Source organism: Papaver somniferum, chromosome 7 (assembly GCF_003573695.1).
Source record: "Papaver somniferum cultivar HN1 chromosome 7, ASM357369v1, whole genome shotgun sequence".
Classification (NCBI taxonomy): Eukaryota; Viridiplantae; Streptophyta; class Magnoliopsida; order Ranunculales; family Papaveraceae; genus Papaver; species Papaver somniferum.
In genome coordinates this window covers 57185300-57207414 of record NC_039364.1, presented here as the reverse complement: position 1 = coordinate 57207414, position 22115 = coordinate 57185300, and positions in this window count along the sequence as shown.

Below are 22115 nucleotides of genomic sequence, written 5' to 3'. Positions count from 1 at the left end.
GTATCTGGACCGAATATTGTATAATTAATTAAAATGTTGATTGCTGGATCAACATAAAATCATTGGTGTTTGAACCTGTTTAGAATTATGCTTTGCAGAGCATTTGGTTCGAAACCCTAATTTTTGATTGATTGTTGATCAATGGATCATTTACTGAAATCAACCAATGAGTGAGAGAGGTACCGGCTACATGAGATGATGGGACGACCATGTAGCGTCTGGGTGCTCGAATGAGCATGCACCAAAGTCCTTTGTATACCAGTTGGTGAAAGGATGATTAAATGCTCGTTTAATCATTATTAAAATAATACTCGTCAAAGCATTAGGTGGTAAAACCTAATTATGGAGAGAAGAGGGACCGACCAAGGGGTAAGAAACCGGCCCTTGGTGGTTGTGGGACCAACTGATGGTCGATGGATCAAATTCCAAGTTGTTTGGAAAGAGTTTGAACCCAATATGAACTGTAGAAGATTAATTAGGTCAAAATTATCAAAATAGGTGAAACCGGCTTTTGCAAGCCAAAGGGACGACCTTGGTTGACCAAGGGGGCATGAAAAGATGAGGGTACCCAAATGCACCACAATATTTTTATTTCAACCTATAAGTCCGATACCAAGTGTGATCATCTATGGACAAAGTCGAGACAATACGACAACTTGATATTCCCTTGATAATAGTTATGGTCCGAAACCGATTTACTATAGGATCAACATCAAGTGATTAGGATTAATGCACAAGTGTATCTACTTTATTACAATATAAAACAATTATAATGCGAAAGTAAAGTAAATAACACAACACAAGATTTTGTTAACGAGGAAACCGCAAATGCAGAAAAACCCCGGGACTTAGTTCAGTTTTGAATACTCTCATAATTAAGCCGCTATACAAAATCAAATACCAACTTCGTATAGTTGAGACCAAGAAGACTACCCCTAGCTGCGCTTTCGACTTCTAGAGTCACGCACGTGAATAACAAGTCCTTTGGATCATATTCCAAACAATAAAGGAAGAATCTTTTAGGTAACCACTCTAATAAATCTTGCAAAAAGATATAGATGATTCGTTGACAAAGGTTCTTCCGTTTAATCTGATAAACTCCTTTGTCTGGTTAGATCAATCTAACTTTAACTACAGAAATAGTTAAGTATAGATTCACACTCAATCAATATAGATCTCAAAGAGAAATATAGAGAATGTCGATCTCACGCAACTAATTAATCAGATCTATTAAGGATAAATCGATTCTACTTGGATCCCAGCCGATCAAGGTTCGTACAATAAATCCACAAGATACGAAAACTAATAAGAAATCTTCTTTGTCTTAAAATCTTATTTTATCTTCAAAACCTGCACAACACCAATTGAATCTCTTGTGATCAATCACCTACAGAACGGAGTCTGTTAACAATGGATTATCACAAGATGTCTTTAGATCTAACAACAGTTGTAAAGATCCCATCGATATTTTGATCTAGTCTGAGTGAATCTCATATCAGAAGAGAATATTCTCAAGCATAAACAAACTAGGTGCAATCAAAGTTTCAACAACCGTTTGTCAATCAAATCAAATCGAAAACTAATAACACTGCAATTATCTAGTTTCCCACCAACGGTACGCGTAGAGCTTCTTGATCACGCAAAAGTATTTAAACGAGCGGTCGTAGGATGTTTTACCTAATTAGGATACTTTCCTCTCCGAATAGACATCTCCACCAGAAACAACAAGAAATGAAGTTTGTCTGCCTCTTAGGATAGTTTTCTAGAAATGCAAACTTAGGTATTTATAAACCAAGGATGTTTGCGCACCAAAGAATTTCCAAAACTGAAAATATTCTCAAGATATGCAATGAATGCCCAAATTCGGTTTTCCTAATTTCAATAAATGCTTGTCTAATATTTTTGAAATCTCTCAATAGAAAATCTCCAATTAGTAAATGCACATTACTAATTTTTATTCTCTAGAGTTATTCGTTAATTGATGGTAATTAAAGCATATAAAACCAAAAACCTTAATTAAAAGATTCTTTATTTTTTCGGCACAGAATCACCTTGAGTACCAATGAATATCTTTGAACAATAAATGATAAGAGTTAATGAGCGTGTTCAAAGTATGTTGACATCTTTTCACTGCAAATCCTTATTTCATATTTACATGGATTTGCTTCTTGGAATCGGTTATACCACACTTCCAAATAAGTTCAGAATTGGTTTTCCAGTATTCCAAGACTACTATGTGATTGGTCATACCAAATCACAATGGTTAGTTGTGATCGGTTCTACCATGTCACATACATGGGTTCGGATCAGTTATACCAATCACTAAGATTGGTTATACCTAAATATAGTACCTACTTGTGATCGGTTACACCAGTCACTAGGATCGATTACACCAATTACAGGGATCGGTTCCATCTACACATGGAATCTACTTGTGATCGGTCACACTAGTCACCAGGATCGGTTACACCAATTACAAGGACCGGTCACACAACACTCATGATCGGTCACACCAATTACTAGGATCGGTCACACCATACAAGGATCGATCATACCATCTCATGGTGATTAATTAGGATCGGTTACATCAACTACCAGAACCGGTCATACCAAATCATAAGTCTAGGAATTATGATCGGTTATACCAAGATACATAACCTGAGTAAAGATCGGTTCTACCAACTCACACATATTGGTCATCCAAAGATATGCAATGAATATCCCGACCAATAAATCTATTGATTTCCCTTTCGATTCACGAAACAAGTTCATGAATGTACTTCCTTTAAACAAATGTAAAACATTGTTTCCTAAGATGAAATCTTCACCATAACCCGTTCACATAATCATAACACTATATACAAGATTATGTCGATGTCATATCTACGAAGTTCAAAAGATAAGCTTTATTACTTCGTAGTCTAATTCCTTAATATTATGATCATACTATTATGATCATGTCACATCACCAGAGTGTTTATGTACAGTATATACATCTTCGCAGTTATGTTTTCAATATAACACGATTCTAAAGATACGTTAGAAATGAAATAGTTCAAATCAATATTACTAACCTCAAGTGGAAGGATGATGTCATCGTTGTAGTTCGTTACTTCTTCATATTCTTCGGGTCTTTGGAGTAATACTTGTATGTATCAACATTCCTAGACTTTCTAGTCTAACCTAAACGAAGTTGGCTACAGTGTTTAATCAAGCGACTCCAGATGAGTTTTGATACTAAAATATGACAATCAAACTTGACATACCAACGCTTGGTGAGTTCAACCGAGCTATGCTCTAACAACGCATGCCTGTGTCACCATGTTGCTCGTGGATCAAATCTGAGAATTTTGATATTTTATGATGTACGTTCGAGCAATATTTTGGATTTTCAGAAGAGGTGGATCTTGACTGAAACTCTCAAGTTTGCTTGAATGAGCAAGTAAGATTTTGCTCGTGTGACCAAAGAATATTAAAATAATTATATTTTAATATTTGCAGTATGAAGCCCGGACGGTCATGAGACCATTTGACTTTTTGGCTTTTTGGAGATTTGAGCAATATTAGAGAAATATGGAAACCGAGAATTTGCTCAAACGAAGGAGTTTCATGAGATGAGAGAAGAAAGAATAAAATAAAGAATTGAAGAGGTGTGGGACCGGCCACGGGCGTGGCATGGCCGGCCGGCGGGCCCGATCCCAAGATGTTCTTCCTTATTTTTATTTATTATTTTTCTAGATTGTGTGAAGGAATATGGGAAACTAGAAATTTTGCTCAAACGAGGAAGTTTGCTCAAATGAGGGAATTTCAAGAGATGAGGGAAATAATAAAAATAAAATAAAAATATGGGGAGGCGTGGAACCGGACACGGCCGCGACATGGCCGGCCTGTGGGCCCAGATCCCGTGCGCATCTTTAATATTTTATTTCTTATTTTGCTTCCTTTTACTATTTTGCATAGGTTTCCATACTTCCTCGTTCATCCATATTTTGAATGCTCGTTTATGCATTTATGTGCTCGTTCATGCATTATTGTTAAGTACACTTGCACTATTTTCTCGGGCTTACTCGGTGGCCGCCCAAATGCCCGTACATTGAATATTTATATATTTCTCAATACAATCAGTAAATCAACTAGATAGAAATCCGTGAGATTGATCGATATGAGAATAACTCGGATGGTACCAAAGACCAATGTCTGAGTGTCAATCAAGTCATATCCAACAAACAAGGTCGGATTTATCAACTATGATTGAACTACGCACAACCTGTAATATTTCAATTATATAAACAAATATAATGTAGAAAAGAAATAACAGAGACACCAGAAATTTTGTTAACGAGAAACCACAAATGCAGAAAAACCCTAGGACCTAGTCCATATTTGAACACCACACTGTATTAAGCCGCTACAAACTCTAGCCTACTACAAGTTAACTTCAGACTGGAATGTACTTGAGCCCTAACCAAGTCTCACACCGATTAATGTACAGTTGCGTTCCTTACGCCTCTTGAATCCCAACAGGACTCTGCACACGTGATTCCCTTAGCTGATCTCACCCACAACTAAGAGTTGCTACGACCCAAAGTCGAAGACTTATAAACAAATCTATCTCCCACAAATAAGTTTATTTTGGTTGTTGTTTCTGTCTTTAGATAAATCAAGGTGAACAAGAAACTCAACTAATAATCCGGTCTTATACTCCCGAAGAACAGCCTAGAAATATTAGTCACCTCACAATAACTTAACTGATTAACAGAAGAAGTTAATGCGGAATCACAAGAGTCTGAGACGAAGAACTGTTGTGATTACTTTTCATATCTTACCTATCGGAGATAAAGCTCGATAAAATCTCAGAGAATATTAAACTCAATACGATAGAAAAAGTAAGATCAGAATACACAACTACAGAGAAAATAGTTGGATCTGGCTTCACGAATCCCAAATGAAGTCTTCAAGTTGTTAACCTGATAATGGTTTAGGAAAACCTTAGGTTAATGGAGAATAAACTCTAGTTTGCACCTAGGACACAAGAGAGTGTCAGGATTAGGTTTCCCAGATGCTAGAGTTCTCCCTTATATAGTCTTTCAAATCAGGGTTGCTTAAAATTAAAGCTAAGATAGCTTAGTAACAAAGAAATTGATATTCACCGTTAGATGATCTCCTGATTTAAGATTCAAGCTAAGTATGCTTAGAAACTAAGCAACCAATCTCCACCGTTAGATGGTATTAGCTTGATACATATAAATGAAATATACTCATATTTAGATATCGATGAACCGTACCTAAACGTGTATAACATGTTGGATCAATAACAATTAACCGAAGTTAGACATATGAACACTTATAGTTTAGCCACATTCATCCAACACTTCTAGATCAAATATGATGATCAATCAATCATGATAGATAATCAAATAAATATAAATGTGTTCCAAGAGAGTTTTTCTATGTTCACTATCTCATAGAAATATATATGAACCATTTGAAACATATTCGGTTTGGTTTGTAATTGTACAGAGTACTTATACAAGAACCAATTCATGAACATAATGCCACGGTTTACAAAACAAGTTCGGCTACCTTATTTCATTAGAGTTCCAGGGACTTTATCTCGCAAACTGAGTTCGCAAACGAACCTGAGTTCATGAGTATGAATTTCATACTTATCGATTTTAGAACCTAACCACTGTGTTCGCAAACAGAGTACATGAACCACAGTTCCGGACTTTGGCCTAGTCTTTCCGTTTGAAAACAGAGTACGCGAACCACCGTTTCGGACTTAGCCTTGTCTCATCGTTCGCAAACAGAGTACGCGAACTACAGTTCCGGACCTTTCACAGGTAAACCCATTCGCAAAGATACTTCGCAAACAAGAGTTCCGGACCTGAACTAAAGCTATACAGTTAGCATACAAAGTATACAACCTATGTTATAACCAGACATTGGTGGTTCTAAACTCTCATTTGATCATTGAAACATCCTTAGAAGACAACAATGGTAATCTTACACATACCACTAGCTTCAAGTAATTTTCAAGTGATTAATCGATTAATACGAAACTTCTTAAGTTAACATCAAATGATTGTCTCATACAAATCATATAATATGTTCAAGGTAATTTTCACATGATCATATTCACTTAATATTTAGTTTCCAACAAATAAATTGTTTCCAACTAAACTCTTCAAGTAGATGATGAAGTTTAAGCTAAAGGTAAAAGCTTCCAACACGTATTTCGAGAAATATATAAACGAGATAAACTCGACTCGAAATTTCAAATGTGTATAATTTAAAAGTATATATAGCTATACAACTTAGTTTCTTTAGAAGGTATTATAGAATAGACTTCTGAGTGATCGATAAGTTTTAGTCTCCACATACCTTTTGTTGATGAAGTTCCTCCAAGCTCTTCAGTAGATCTTCTTCTTCAATTGGTGAACGTCGCGAAGTCTAAAGCACGACTACAAACTTCTATCATAATCCGAGACATAGATATAAGTAGACTAGAAATCCAGTATATAGTTTTGATCTATTAAACTTGACAAACTGTCTTGAGATAGAAACACTTGCGAGTTCGACCGAGCAGTGCTCTAATAATCTCCCCCTTTGTCAATTTTAGTGACAAAACTATCAATGCATATGGATTACAAAATAAATAAACTTTGTAGCTTCTGATCGATCATGCTTGATTTCTTTGGCTTTACAACTTCCTTGAATTCTTCGTTACTTCAAGTTCTCCATCGATTCTGAATGTGTTCAACTCAGCATCATTGTTGTTGAAGATCCTAGCAATAACAATACGAAAACGAAAGTTCCAAATCATTGTTATTCAATGTCATAGTATTATTTTATAGAATCAAAAACCAATTGCATCACAACTTTGAAATAATACTATGGTGATATGTATCACTCCCCCTTAGTCAGTACTTCCATCTTATAATGGAATCCACTACCCCTTACATAATGATCCGTAAACCATATGTATGTAGTGTGAACTACTAAATAATTCTCCTCTTTTTTGTCAATATAAATTGGCAAAGGTACGAAAACTATGGGATCATAATGACTTTACAAAAGATAATTCATGACTAAAAAGAAAACATATCAACTTTGCTTCGATGATTTCACATAGTCGAAACTTAGTGTATTCATCAAGGAGTTTGTTAAGATACAAGTTAACCCCTTCAAATTACACAACCCCTTTCCTCACAAATATATGGAAACTAAGCACAAGTTCATTTAAGAACTCTCCCCCATTTGATGTCCTTCCCAAGAGAACAACATGAGCAACCTTACTTTTACGAGAAAAGAAGGATTTCTTTGGATGTTAACAAATCACATGAATTTGTATCCACTAAACTCGAGTAACTTAATCATAAGAAGATCTTATAGATTAATTTAGTCGAAAATCACTCAACAGAAGAAAACTTACGAAGTGAATTCAGTACTTTCACATAATAGTGGATCAGGGAAAGATCAATACTGCGGATTTTTCTCATACAATTCATTCTATCTTTTATCAATATTTGCATAAAGATATAATAGACTTAACTTTTAAGCATATATGAGACCATAACATAGTTCACGAACGTAAACGCATATATATATATATATATATATATATATATATATATATATATATATATATATATCTTATAAGACACTTGCAATATATAAAACCAATAAGATTAAATAGTGTAAGATCATCTTCCAAATAACTTTGAATTTAAATAAATAAATTTAAAAACATTGCAAGATGAAAATCGTTGGAAATAGCTATTGTAATCACAATTTTGCTATACCAAACCCTATTTATCCTTCTTAAACATAAGAATAAATTCTCATAAGAAGTTCCCTAGACAAAAGTCAAAACCTAAAAACAAATACACTAAAATCGAAGTACACTTTCAGAACCTTCACGGGTTTTAAGACCTTTGAGCTTGTGATTAACAACATATACTGCTTCTTCGGAGAAGATATCCTCATTGAGAAGATCTTTAACATGTGTCTTCATGAGAACAAGTTCAGAAGTAACCCTTTTCAACTCAGTTCGTAACACATCAAGACCTTTTATAGTATCAACGAGCTGCATTTTTGCTTCCTCAAAGTATTTAAGAAAATCATGAACAACTTCGGAAGAAACCATCTCATCATATTCTACATCTTTCATAATAGCATGAGACATCAGGATAGTATTCATATTTGAGATTTGACAGTGTCATCTTCTACTGGTGTTCTTTTCTTCTTCTCTTTGGATCCGTAACCAATACCCTTATCAAGAATCCTTTTATAAAATTGCAAGTGCGAGAAGGAAAAAACATTATTGTTAAAAAAAATAACCTAGAGTGATACAACTCAACTCAATAGGATAGGTATATAAATGGTTTCACGGGGAATATATTTTTAGGGTTTTAGAGTTGGTTGTTGACATGTATCAAACGGGAACTCGTACGGACATCAAACTTAACCCATGAGATTTTAAATGGTTATAGATGGCTTTTAGTGAGCACAAATACCAATTTTCATGGCATAGTAGATACACAAAAAGTTTGTGAAGTGAAACAATTTTCACACATCTTAGCTCAATAAATCTATATTCTTCGGAGAAGAGGAAAAAATTTAGACCTGAGGAAGTTTTTCTGGTGGAATTTGACAGTCTGTCAATAAGATCTTTATATCCTGCAATTATTATATTCAAATTGTCTTTCGTAGCTCCATTATGATTGACTTCTTCTGGTACCTTTTTTCATACTTTGAAAAATATCACGAACCCCGGATTGAGAAGGATTCTCTTGAACCTTCCTTGACCGATATGCATTAAAGATCCAATTACAGGTTCGAACATTTGAATAGCAAATTGAACTGATCCTTCTGGAAGGTTTCACAGGGTGAGTCCTGAAACCGATTGGTTTAGATATACGCATATCAGATACACCTTTGAGTATTAAATCTAAAGTGTGTTGGAGACGACCAATATGATTATCATCCATCCTTAATTTCCACTTCCGTCGAACATGTCCCTTTGTGTCACAATAAAAACACACTTTCTGATCACCAGAGATATTAAAGAAAGAAGGTTTAACACAATCGCTAGAAGTTTCCTTCCTTCCATGAGGTGAAATAATTCCTTGATTATAGGAAGTTATAAGCACATATTTAACAATAGGAAGGGATTGCATTTTAGCTTCTGAAACTGATTTCGTTAGAGAAACATGATTAGAAGTAGTCACGTTTTCTAACATCTCAGTTTTGTTAGAGGCAATAGGTATAGTGTACTCTTCATAACAAACCTTGCATTGAATAAAGGGTTTACTCAATAGACGTTTAATTTCTAAAGCATTCTCCACAAGTCTAGCCTCGAGTAAATTTCTTGACAAGCTTACTTCGGCTTTTTCTTCAACGAGAATCTTTAATTGAGAGTCACAATCATTAACCATACCAATAAGCATATTGACTTTGTGTTTCAGCCTAATAACTTCAGTGGACTGAATTCTAGCTTGTCTTAGAATTACTGCACTATATTTGGATGCTTTCCTTCCTACTTCAGAGTCAGACTCATCAGTAAGATAAAAAGGATAACACTTATCAATATTTTCCTGTTAAAGATTCCATACAAAAAAAACTTTTATTCCTGGTGATGCGTTTGTTTGAGATATCATTTCTGTCCATAGAGTCGGATTGCTACAAACACATACTTATGAGGTCTTAGCGTCTTTGACTGCTTTGATACCAATTGACAACGCGGGGGTTATAACAACCACACCCAATATTTCGTTCGGAAATATGTATGGACTAAACTCCAATATAATTCCGAGAGCACCAACTTAAAAGTGAGACTCAATCAAGAAAGATATCAAAGAGATTTATCTCTTTCTTAATACAATTAGTAAATCAACTAGATAGAAATCCGTGAGACTGGTTGATATGCTCGGATGGTACCTAAGACCAATGTACGAGTGTCAATCACGTCTTATCCAACAAACAAGGTCAGATTTATCAAGTATGATTGAACTACGCACAATATCTGATATTTTAATTATGTAAACAAATATAATGTGGAAAAGAAATAACACAGACACCAAAATTTTTGTTAACGAGGAAACCGCAAATGCAGAAAAACCCTAGGACCTAGTCCAGATTTGAACACCACACTGTATCAAGCCACCATAGACTCTAGCCTACTACAAGTTAACTCCGGACTGGAATGTAGTTCATCCTTAACCAAGTCTCACACCGATTAAGGTACAGTCGTGTTCCTTACGCCTCTTGAATCCTAGCAGGACTCTGCACACGTAATTCCCTTAGCTGATCTCACCCACAACTAAGAGTTGCTACGACCCAAAGTCGAAGACTTATAAACAAATATGTCTCCCACATATAAGTTTATTCTGGTTTTTGTTTCCGTCTTTAGATAAATCAAGGTGAACATGAAACTCAACTAATAATCCGGTCTTATACTCCCGAAGAGCAGCCTAGGAATATTAGTCACCTCACAATAAGTTATCGCAGAATCACAAGAGTCTGAGACGGAGAACTGTTGTGATTACTTATTATATCTTACCTATCGTAGATAAATCTCGAGAAAATCTTAGAGAATATTAAACTTAATGAAATAGAAAAATTAAGATCTGAATACGCAACTACAGAAAAAATTGTTGGATCTGGCTTCACGAATCCCAAGTGAAGTCTTCGAATCGCTAGTAATAATGATTTAGGAAAACCCTAGGTTAATGGAGAATCGACTCTAGTTTGCAACTAGGACACACGAGAGTGTCGGAATTAGGTTTCCCAGATGCTAGAGTTCTCCCTTATATAATCTTTCAAATCAGGCTTGCTTACAATCAAAGCTAAGATAACTTAGTAACAAAGCAATTGATGATTTAAGATTCAAGCTAAGTCTGCTTAGAAACTAAGCAATCAATCTCCACCGTTAGATGGTATTAGCTTGATACACACAAATGAAATATACCTATATTTAGATATGGATGAACCGTACCTAAACGTGTATAACCTGTTGGATCAATAACAGCTAACCGAAGTTAGCCATATGAACACTTATAGTTTATCCACATTCATCTAACACTTCTAGATCAAATATGATGATCAATCAATCATGCTAAATTTGTTCCAAGAAAGTTGTTCAAATGTTCACTAACTCATAGAAATGTATATGAACCATTTGAAACATATTTAATTTGGTTTGTAATTGTACATAGTTCCATGGACTTTAGTTAGCAAACTGAGTTCGCAAATGGACCTGAGTTCATGAGTATGAATTTCATACTTACCGATTTTAGAACCTAACCACTGTTTTAGCAAACAGAGTACCTAAAACCTATTTAAACGAGTTAGTTTACACCCACTACTTCTTGCCGCCACTAACTTCCCTGCTTTCGGACACTTTCTTATAATGGGAATGTTGCACGCCGCGTGCTGTAAACCGCCAGACCAATACCCTGATGAGCATCCCCCAGTTTGTGACATGTTTGATGTGTCGAGTGTTTTCGTGGAAAACGTGTAGCAAATTTCTATGTGTGGCAAGTCAAAGTCAGGGGACTTTCTACAGGAGAATAGCATGTGATGCTATTAAGCATGTCTTGGATGGTCGCCTAAGACTTGCCACAGGCCTGTCAATTCTGTGGCGAATTTGGACGGCCGAGATTGTAACTCATGAGAAAGGGTGGCCATTGATTATGGCCACACTCTGTTGGCGCCTGATAATAGCACAATGGCGCCATTGGCATGTGGCGTAGTGGCATATTTAGCGCACGCCAGTGGCACAATGGCATGGATGGCATAGTTAGTGTATGTCGGTGGCACGCAAGTAGCGCCTGGCGTAGCCATGACCGCTAGATTTTGGCACATTGGTGTTAGACCCAAATATGGCTTGGCAACATTAATTCCAGTTGCCACATCAATCCCAATGCTTTGGGTAACATTACTTGGCTTGGTTGGCGTAAATTTACCTAAATTAGGGTTTGGCATAGCGAAACCCTAATTAGTGCGGGTGGCATGTGGCCATGACACGATGATGTTTTTGTGCAAACGGTACCATAGCCATGCCAAAGGAACTATAGCAAGGCCATAATGTGGAAACGGCCACAGGAGCAAGGGTTGGTATGAGTGTCTATGGTATGACGCCATTCTTAGGGTTTCCTGGGTCCCGCATGGCTCGTGACGCCATTCTTAGGGTTTCCTAGGTCCCGCATGGTATGCCGAAGTGGCATAGTTTGGCCTTTTAATGAGTGTGGAGAGTTTAAACTGACCTGATTGGTCGATTGAAAAGGGGGCCGGCAAGCAGCATGAGGTCGGCCTCATTCCAAATGTGTGTGGCGCATTTAGAGCGACCTGATTGGTCGATGAAAAGAGGGGCCGACCAAGCATGGGTGTGGACACACTTCCAGTGCGCGTAGCGGATTTAAAGCGACCTGATTGGTCGATGGGAAATAGGGTCGGCAAGTATGGGCCCAACCACAACTCATGTGCGTGTGGCGGGTTTAAAGCGACCTGATTGGTTGACGGGAAACAGGGGCCGGTCAGGCAACATGGGGTGTGGCCACTTGCAAGTGGCGCCGGCTGGCCTGTGGCCACACCTCCCTTTGTTGTTGCTCCTATTCCGCCACTCCTTTTGTTTCTTGTTTTCTGATTTTGGGTAGGATTTTGCACCTACTAATCCATGGAGGATTAATTTCCTAGTTCGCCTAAGCTTAATTTCGACCGGCGGGGTATTATATATATACTGCGCAGGGTGCAAAACCCTAATTTTTGAAAATTAGTCAGGGTAATATCTGAATCTTTGTGAATTATCACAAAATTGATTGAATTCCATGTGCTGGCACAGAGTTATTTAAGTTTATTGCCAGAGAGCAGTATGCTTTCCGATTGAGTACTTTTATGCAAGGACCTTAACCTTGATACTTGGAAACTCGTGCTACTCTGCTGTGAGTGAACACAAATTGTCACGCCACATCAATATTAAAGGTTCAGCTAGGGGGTATAGCATAGGAAAAATACTCGGCAGGCTCCGTCATTAGTGAGTAATGCAGCTAGGAGCTTATATACTCATTAGGCTCTATACTAGCGAACAATTCATCTAGGAGCTTGAGTTTCAATATAATATGAAGAGAGACATAGGCACTCATCAGATTTTGATATATTCTCCAAATTCCCTGCGGAATATAGACATATCAATATCTACTACATTTGATGTGGGGTCAGGTAGATAGACTTTTACAGTTTTTCCCCTATACTAAAAACCACCATCAACATTAAGTTCCCTGCTTAGCACGTAACAGTGGAATTGTTGCCGGGTAAGCATGAGATGGTGGCAGACGAGGATAAAAAATCGAAAGGGAAAGACATGAAGAGATTTCCAGGAAAAATTCGACTAACCTTGTGCAAGAGGCATGAGCGGCCGGTGATCTTTGTACTGGCGCGCTGCTAGCTTGGCTACAGAGCATTGCGCGGCTGGCTTGGCCAATGAGCGTTGCAGGTTGAGCGGTCGGCTTGGCTACGGAGCATTGCAGGTTGAGCGGCTGGCTTGGCTATGGAGCGTTGCAGGTTGAGCGGCTGGAGTTCCTGGTGCTGGCGCGCTGTTGGTTCGGTGATGGAGGTTGGTGCCATGGAGCGTTGGCGCTGCGGGCCCAACTTCCTTCTTCCGTGCACGGTCCAAAAGGAAAATCTTCCTTTACTCGGATTCCAAAAGCGCTATGCATATAAAAGGGCGTGCTAACTTCCTCTCCTTTTACCATTAGCTCATATGCTTCTTGTGTTCGTTTGCAGCAGCTCGATCATAGGCGTGACAATCGTCTTCGTATTTTAGCTATGGGTGTAATATCCGTGAGTAGTTGATCAAACTTGGACATTTAGCTCAGTGTGAATGACGTTCTTTGTCAGCAGCGACAGAGTAAGAATCAATGAAAACAAAGCAATCTCCAATAGTTATAATCAGTATCAAAGCGAGCCAGAAGAACTCAAGGTAGGTGCTCTTTTCTCTTTTGCGCATACAACCACCCAACAATATCATCGATCTTCTCCAGAATGTGTAATAAGGTTCTGTCTCCAGAAGAATGAGTATCTAACCTCTCCAGTGGACTTCAAAATTTACCAAACTCCATTGCACTCATGGGATGGGTGGATGAAATATATGCTCGGCAAAGATCATGTCAGGGCTAATCTTGGAGAGTGTAGCTGCGTTGTTGATCCTTCCTTGACTTTAAGTTATTTGGTGTCTGGGATGCTGATCCAGTGTCTGGAAGGCTTATTATTGCCTTTCTGATTGTGGTGATGATATGTTGTGCTTGTATGGTCGAAATCTTCCGGAACCGCTGGGTGAAGTAGACGAGCTGAGAGGCGTTCCGTTGCCGACGTGCTGCTATCAAGTCTCCAAAGACCTCATTCCAGGCGACATCCTTTGAAACATCTTCTGAACCTTGGACTATTGTATCGAATGGGATGTGATGAGAAGTTTCCAGTTACACTTCTGTCTGGTCATAGATTCGATAGTATGACCGGATATGTGAATATCTCTGCGGCGTGCTTTTGGAGTCTTTGGTGCACGTGCACAGCTTCATGTTGAGAAATTCCTGCGGCTCGTAAAGCTTTGACAGTGACGATGATGTTGATATCAGAAATAACCTGGTTGAGGGACGTGAGGACATCCTGTGCTGGCAGTCCCCTGTTGTAATTATCCTGAGCCTATTTTCTCTTGAAAGACGTATTTTATTGCATTTGCTGGTAAGGTGGTTGACGAATTGATGAAGGCGGAAATCTTTTGGATTCGTCATTTGTTGATCAGTGGGCGGGAGTCGCACTTGATAGCTATGCATTGTACCCAACTTCTGGCAGCCCATGCACCCCTTCCATAGGAAATTGAAAATCTAGAAACACCGAATTTGGATTTGTCGGCGATGCACGTCTTCATGCAGACCTTGGGTAGGCGGTGCTGAGTTCTGAGTAGGTAATGCGGCAAACATGGTGTAGTTAGTAAGCATGGATTGCTGAGGCGCGACTTTCCTCTTTGATTCTTCACTAACAGCAACGCTTATGAATGGCTGAGCCAAATACTGCTTGTTGGTCGGGCGCCTTCCACACAAGGAGGTGGTGATATCCTTGCACTACATCTTTGAAGAGTGGTGACCTTGTCACGGTCATGACTTCTTGGTTGGTTTTACTTTCGGAGTTGAAAGGTTCTCGACAGTGAAGGGATTTTGTATGTTGAGCCTCAGTTCCCAAGTGCGGTTTTCGTGGTTCTATCTTGTATGGTCGGTGGGTTAACCGTGATAAAGATGTCACCATCTTGCCTCCGTATTGGTGGCTCCATTACTTCCTCCATGGGAAACTAAAATATGCACAAGTTCGGATTACCTTTGTATATAGTGGTTGTTGCTATGATGAAGCTCTGGCTAGTATCAACAAACGAGCAGCAACGGTTCTTTGCAGCAACTGTGATCAGAAGAGACTTCATTTTTGTGGGAGAAAAAACAAGTTGGTTGGTGTTTGGATGGATACGGTCATGATCCTTGACAGGGAGGAGTGGTGACTTCGGGCACAAATCCTGGTAGGGAAGAGTGGTGGTTACGGCCATGGATCTTGGAAGGAAGGAATGGCAACTACGAGTAGGAACCTTGGACGACCACGTCCATGAACATTGACGGGCTTTGATAACTCACGTATGTGAGGTTATCCCCCTTTTTTTTTGTGAAGCTGCGGCTTCAGGAGAGAACGTTGAAGCGGCTACTGAAGCGAAATGTTGAAACGGAGCGGCTCCTGGAGAGAAACGTCAAAGTGGATCCTGGAGCGAAACGTTGAAGCGGCTCCTGGAGAGAAACGTTGAAGCGGCTTCTGGAACGAATGTTGAAGCGGAGCGGCTTCAGGAGAGAAACGTCGGAGCGGCTACTGGAGCGAAACGTTGAAGCGGAGCCTGGAGCGAACTCCAGTGAGGGCACCATTAAACCTTGACTTCGAAAGACGAGTTGATATGATATGACAGATGGGAAGACGACCCACAAATAATGTTGGTCGACAAGTCGTGTTTTCTCTTCCTGGGAAAGAATACGCTACTTTTGTTTGATTTTCCCTTGCAACTCTCATAGTCTTGATGGTTACAATGTTGAAGTCGGAGGCCGCGTCAATCAGTGCGCTCTCAAACTCGACACCTTTCAGGTGAGAAGTAGTTAGGAGTCCCCAGTTAAATTTACCAGCCGTACCTTCCAAGAGAGACTGGGATTTCGGGGTAGATTCTCCAATTAAAGACAATCGCCTTCCCGACGCAACACGGTTGAGGGCTGAAAATATATTCTCCATCATAGATTACACGGTTTTGTGAAAAGAGTCCCCAGAAAGCATTAATGCACAACTCCACCAATTGATGTTCTGTCACATTTGGATCATCATAATCTAACGCCCGAATTCTGAATCCCTTGACATAATCATTCGGATGTTCGTTGTTTCGCTCCCTCTGAGTTGTGGCCATGTCCGTCTGAGTTTTGGCAAGAACTTCCTGTCTCTCCATGAAATCGACAATGGTAATGGGAGGTTGGTTTCCTCTAGCTCCTCCAGTCTCTCGTCCCGACGAAGAAGCGGTAGCAGCCCTGGTGAGGATTGGAGGCGTCATGCTTGAAGGAACATCAGGAGTAGCGGCGTCTCTGGCTCTGGTAATAGGAGGTGTCACGCCGGAGGGGATGCTTCTGGTGTTGCTGGTGTTGGTGCTAGAGGGTGTAACGCCATGGGATGTGTTGACTACGCTTGTAGACGGCACATTGGTATTGGTCATTCCCTCTTGCTCTCGTTGGATACGTCCACATACTCTGTCTGCATCGTCGTTGGCGGGGGCACAAACCTCAGACAAGGATTCAACATTTTTGTGCCATCTCTGAAATTGGTGGCGTTCTCCGAGCGAATGTTTGCTGGATCTTTCTACAGCCGGTTCGCCATACTCTTTAAATTACAAAACATCTCATTTTGTGGCTTGACAATATCAACTTGATTTGCGGAAACATCTTCAAATATTTTTGCCATACCTTCCATGGTGATTGGATTTCGAGCATCAGCGGCTTTGGAAGTGCTTTAGATGGCCGGGATAACTCATAAAGCGGAAGGTTGGGATTGGTGATTGAAGTGAATTCTGGTTAATTATTGAATTTATACCTAAGACCCACCATCTTGAGTTTGGGAAGATTGGAATGAAAATTGAGAAATTGGCTTCACAACCGAGAGATTAATCTCCCACTGTGGTCGCCAATTGTTTATGGGTAAAAACTGTTTCTGCTGGTTTTGGTAAATTTGGGTGTGTGGATGAGAAACAAATCTAAACCTAAAACAAATGCACCGCACGGGAGTACTTTAGATTCGAGAGATCAATCTGTACAATCCTGGCCTAAACCAAGAAATGGACGTTCCAGTCTTGCTTCGGTCACAAAGTGAAGGAGAAGGGTTGGTCTTAGGGAGGGAAGCGAAGAAGGTGTTGAGACCAAAATGGTTAATTATGAAGGTGTGGCTATTTTATGACTTGTATCAGAATTTGGAACTGGCTTGCGGAATAAAAGCTATCAATTCGTTGGTATTTTTCTGGATACTGTGTTGTTGTTCTAACAAAAACTTGTTGGTTTGTTGAAATAGGTAAAACCTATTTATACAAGTCAAATTGAACGCACCCTGATCTCGTATAAAGTGGGAGCGATGGAGTGATGGAGAAGTAGGATCATGTGTAAATGCCAGAAACCACGTTCGCACTATGAAGGAAACGGGTTAGTTTACACCCACTACTTCTTGCCCCCACTAACTTCCCTGCTTTCTGACACTTTCTTATACTGGGCGTGTTGCACGCCGCACGCTGTAAACCGCCAGACCAATACCCTTATGAGCATCCCCCAGTTTGTGACATGTTTGATGTCTCGAGTGTTTTCGTGGAAAACGTGTAGCATATTGCTATGTGTGGAAAGTCAAAGTCAAGATACTTGCCACAGGAGAATAGCATGTGATTCTATTATACTTGTCTTGGCTGGTCACCTAAGACTTTCCATAGGCCTGTCAATTCTGTGGCGAATTTGGACGACTGAGATTGTAACTCATAAGAAAGGGTGACCATTAATTATGGCCACACTCTGTTGGCGCCTGATAATAGCACAATGGCGCCATTGGCACATGCCAATGGCATAATGGCGTAGTGGCATATTTAGCGCATGCCAATGGAACAATGGCATGGTTGGCATAGTTAGCGTATGCCGGTGGCACGCAAGTAGCGCCTGGCGTAGCCATGGCCGCTAGATTTTGGCACATTGGTGTTAGACCCACATATGGCTTGGCAACATTAGTTCCAGTTGCTATATCAATCCCAATGCTCTGGGTAGCATTACTTGGCTTGGTTCGCGTAACAACTTTACCTAAATTAGGGTTTGGCATGCCGAAACCCTAATTAGTGCGTGTGGCATGTGTCCACGACACAGTGATGTTTTTGTGCAAACGGTGCCATAGCCATGCCAAAGGAACTATAGAAAGGCCTTAATGTGGAAACGTCCACAGGAGCAAGGGTTGCTATGAGTGGCTATGATATGACGCCATTCTTAGGGTTTCCTGGGTCCCGCATGGCTCGTGGCATGTTGTGGGGCCCGAACTGGCACGTTTGGCATAGTTTGGCCTTTTAATGCGTGTGGCAGGTTTAAAACGGCCTGATTGGTCGATTGAAAAGGGGGCCGGCAAGCAGCATGAGGTCGGCCTCATTCTAAATGCGTGTGGCGCATTTAGAGCGACCTGATTGGTCGATGGAAAAAGGGGTCGTCCAAGCATGGGTGTGGCCACACTTCTAGTGCGCGTAGCGGATTTAAAGCGACCTGATTGGTCGATGGGAAATAGGGCAGGCAAGTATGGGCCCAGCCACAACTCATGTGTGTGTGGCGGGTTTAAAGCGACCTGATTGGTTGATGGGAAACAGGGGACGGTCAGGCAACATGAGGTGTGGCCACTTGCAAGTGGCGCCGCTGGCCTGTGGCCACACCTCCCTTTGTTGTTGCTCCTATTCCGCGACTCCTTTTATTTCTTGTTTTCTGATTTTGGGTAGGATTTTGAACCTACTAATCCATGACGGATTAATTGCCTAGTTCGTCTAAGCTTAATTTCGACCGGCGGGGTATTATATATTGCGCAGGGGGCAAAACCCTAATTTTTGCAAATTAGTTAGGGTAATATCTAAATCTTTGTGAATTATCACAGAATTGATTGAATTCCATGTGCTGGCATAGAGTTCTTTAAGTTTATTTCCAGACAGCAGTATGCTTTCCGATTGAGTACTTTTATGCAATGACCTTAACCTTGATACTTGGAAATTCGTGCTACTCTGTTGTGAGTGAACACAAATTGTCATGCCACGTCAATATTAAGGGTTCATCTAAGGAATATTGCATAGGAAAAATACTTGACAGGCTCCGGCATTAGTGAGTAATGCAGCTAGGAGCTTATATACTCATTAGGATCTATACTAGTGAACAATTCATCTAGAAGCTTGAGTTTCAATATAATATGAAGAGAGACATATGCACTCATCAGATTTTGATATATTCTCCAAATTCCCTGCGGAATATAGACATATCAATGTCTACTACATCTGATGTCGGATCAGGTAGATAGACTTTTACAGTTTTTTCCCTATACTAAAAACCACCATGAACAACTTCCAACACGTATTTCGATAAATATATAAACGAGATAAACTCGGCTCAAAATTTCAAATGTGTATAATGTAAAAGTCTATATATCTATATGACTTGGTCTCTTTAGAAGATAAAATAGAATAGACGTATGAGTGATAGATAAGTTTTAGTCTCCACGTACCATTTATTGATGAAGTTCCTCCAGGCTCTTCATTAGATCTCCTTCTTCAATTGGTGAACGCCATGAATTCTAAAGCTCAACTACACACTTTTATCCTAATCCGAGACATAGCTATAAGTAGACTAGAAATCAAGTACATAGTTTTGATCAACTAAAGTTGACAAACAAGCTTGAGATAGTAACGCTTGAGAGTTCGACCGGGCAGTGCTCTAACACATTCATACTATGAATTTTATGATTGTCATCTGAATTCGATGCTTGAAGCACTCTAAATCCTATAATTGTCTTATTAGGTGCAAAACGACGGAGTTGAGGATAACAGAGCTAATATTGATGACACAAGCAACATTTGTGAATCAAAATGGTGACACAACCATCTTTGAACTTCAGGTTCATGTAGATGTCGCTAATGAAGATGTCGAAGAAGCCCAAGTTGTTGTCGCTTCAGAGATAGAAAGAACCAGTCCAATGATTAAGACTCGCATGGTGGTGCATGAATACCCTAATGTAGGGATCGCTTTTGGTCATCCATTCAGCGAGCCACTCTCGTATCATGAACTAGTTGGTGGATTTAGCGTCTCTACTGGATAAGTCGGCTTGTATCAGAAAATATGGGAAAGGTATGGTCATATTTTCGTCACCAAAGATCCCGAACGTGTTTACTTATTGATTGTGCAAGTAGGAGTTATCTTTCGTGACATAGATGATATACGAACCAGGGCCAAAAATATTGTTACCAAAGATGTACTCTTTGATTGGGAGTACAACTTGGATAATTCTGAGAAACTTGATTTTAATGTGAAATGGATTCGTCGGAGAATTGATGTCATCAAAGAGATACAAAAGAATAAGAATGTACCTCTTTCCAATACTGTTGTGATAGAGAAGTAGGCAAAGATTGTTAGACTAGCTGAGGAGCTAGAATTGGAGAAGGCAGCTCTGAAAGACTTGAAGTTGGCGATTTCTGAAGAGCAAAAATCTTATTTTGCTGGTTTCCTTTAGTTTCCTTTCCATGATTTTTTGAACTCTGAACTTCTGAGAGACGAGAGGTTTTATTTTGGTTTTGATTTTCTGGTTGGTTTTGGATAAGTGAATGACTGTGTGGATTTTCTTTTGGATTTGAGATTTTCTTTAATGATTAATTACAGAATTCAAATACTGAATGAAAGTATTGCATACATTTTGGAAGAATTGAAAATACAGGTGCAAGAAAATCCTAAGTGCAAACTTCATATGTTTTGGGGGTTCATATCTCAAACGTCTAACACCTCAAACGTCAAATGCTTCAGACGTCAAATGCTTTGAGACAATTTTCTTGTATCACTGCCACACTTGTCTTACCATTCATATCGACTAACTTGTAGTATCCACCAACAACATATTTAGAAATCATGAAAGGCCCTTCCCAGTTGGAGTTCCTTGTAGAATGAAGATTACGCTTAGTCGCTTTGAGAACTAAATCTCCTTCGCGAAACTTGTTAGGCTTGATCGTTCTTTCCCTGAATATCTTATGTTGGTTCGGTATTCCTTTCACAGTAGGGTTACATGCTTGTTCAGTCACCGAATCTTTTTGATTTTGTGGCACATGTGGGCACTTGTGTAAGGTTATGGGAGAATACCCAAGATACTCTTTATTGTGTTTGGACATTATTTCAGCAATGAATGTCCCAGCGAGATGCTCGATTTGGAGAGGTTCCATACTCAACCACTTGGTAAAATATTGTTGTGATGAAGTTACCCATTCATAGCATCTTGCAACAGCTAAGTTGTTAACAGAATTGAGTCCCCAGACTAGGAGAGCATGTTTGAAAGTAAATGATATGGACATAAGAGGAGGAATGAGACTTGCCTGAGTGTGGAATATTTGATAGGGTTCTTGTTTAAACCCTATCAGAGTTTGAAATTCTTCCAAATGTTTTGTTGATGGAGTATCTACCAAATTTCTGAATCAGAACTTCCTTCGTCAGAGTGTTCTGCAACTACAGGCGCTTCGTCAGTAGTCTCCTTTTCGGCATGGATCCACGCTCGTCTGAGGATCATATCATATTCTGGATCCTCCCTGATTATATAAAACTTGGTTTCTAACCAGGTTGAATCTATTTTCACCTTGAGAGTAATGTAGCCGCAAGCATCCCTGAGCATTCTTTCATGATCCCTGATTGAGATGGGGGAATGAGTATCTTCTTGTCGAGTGATACCAGCATCTCTGAGAGTTTTCAATGGGATGACATTGGCATCAGTACCAACATCGATCAACGCTCGCTTGAATTCGTTTCCTTTGAGAT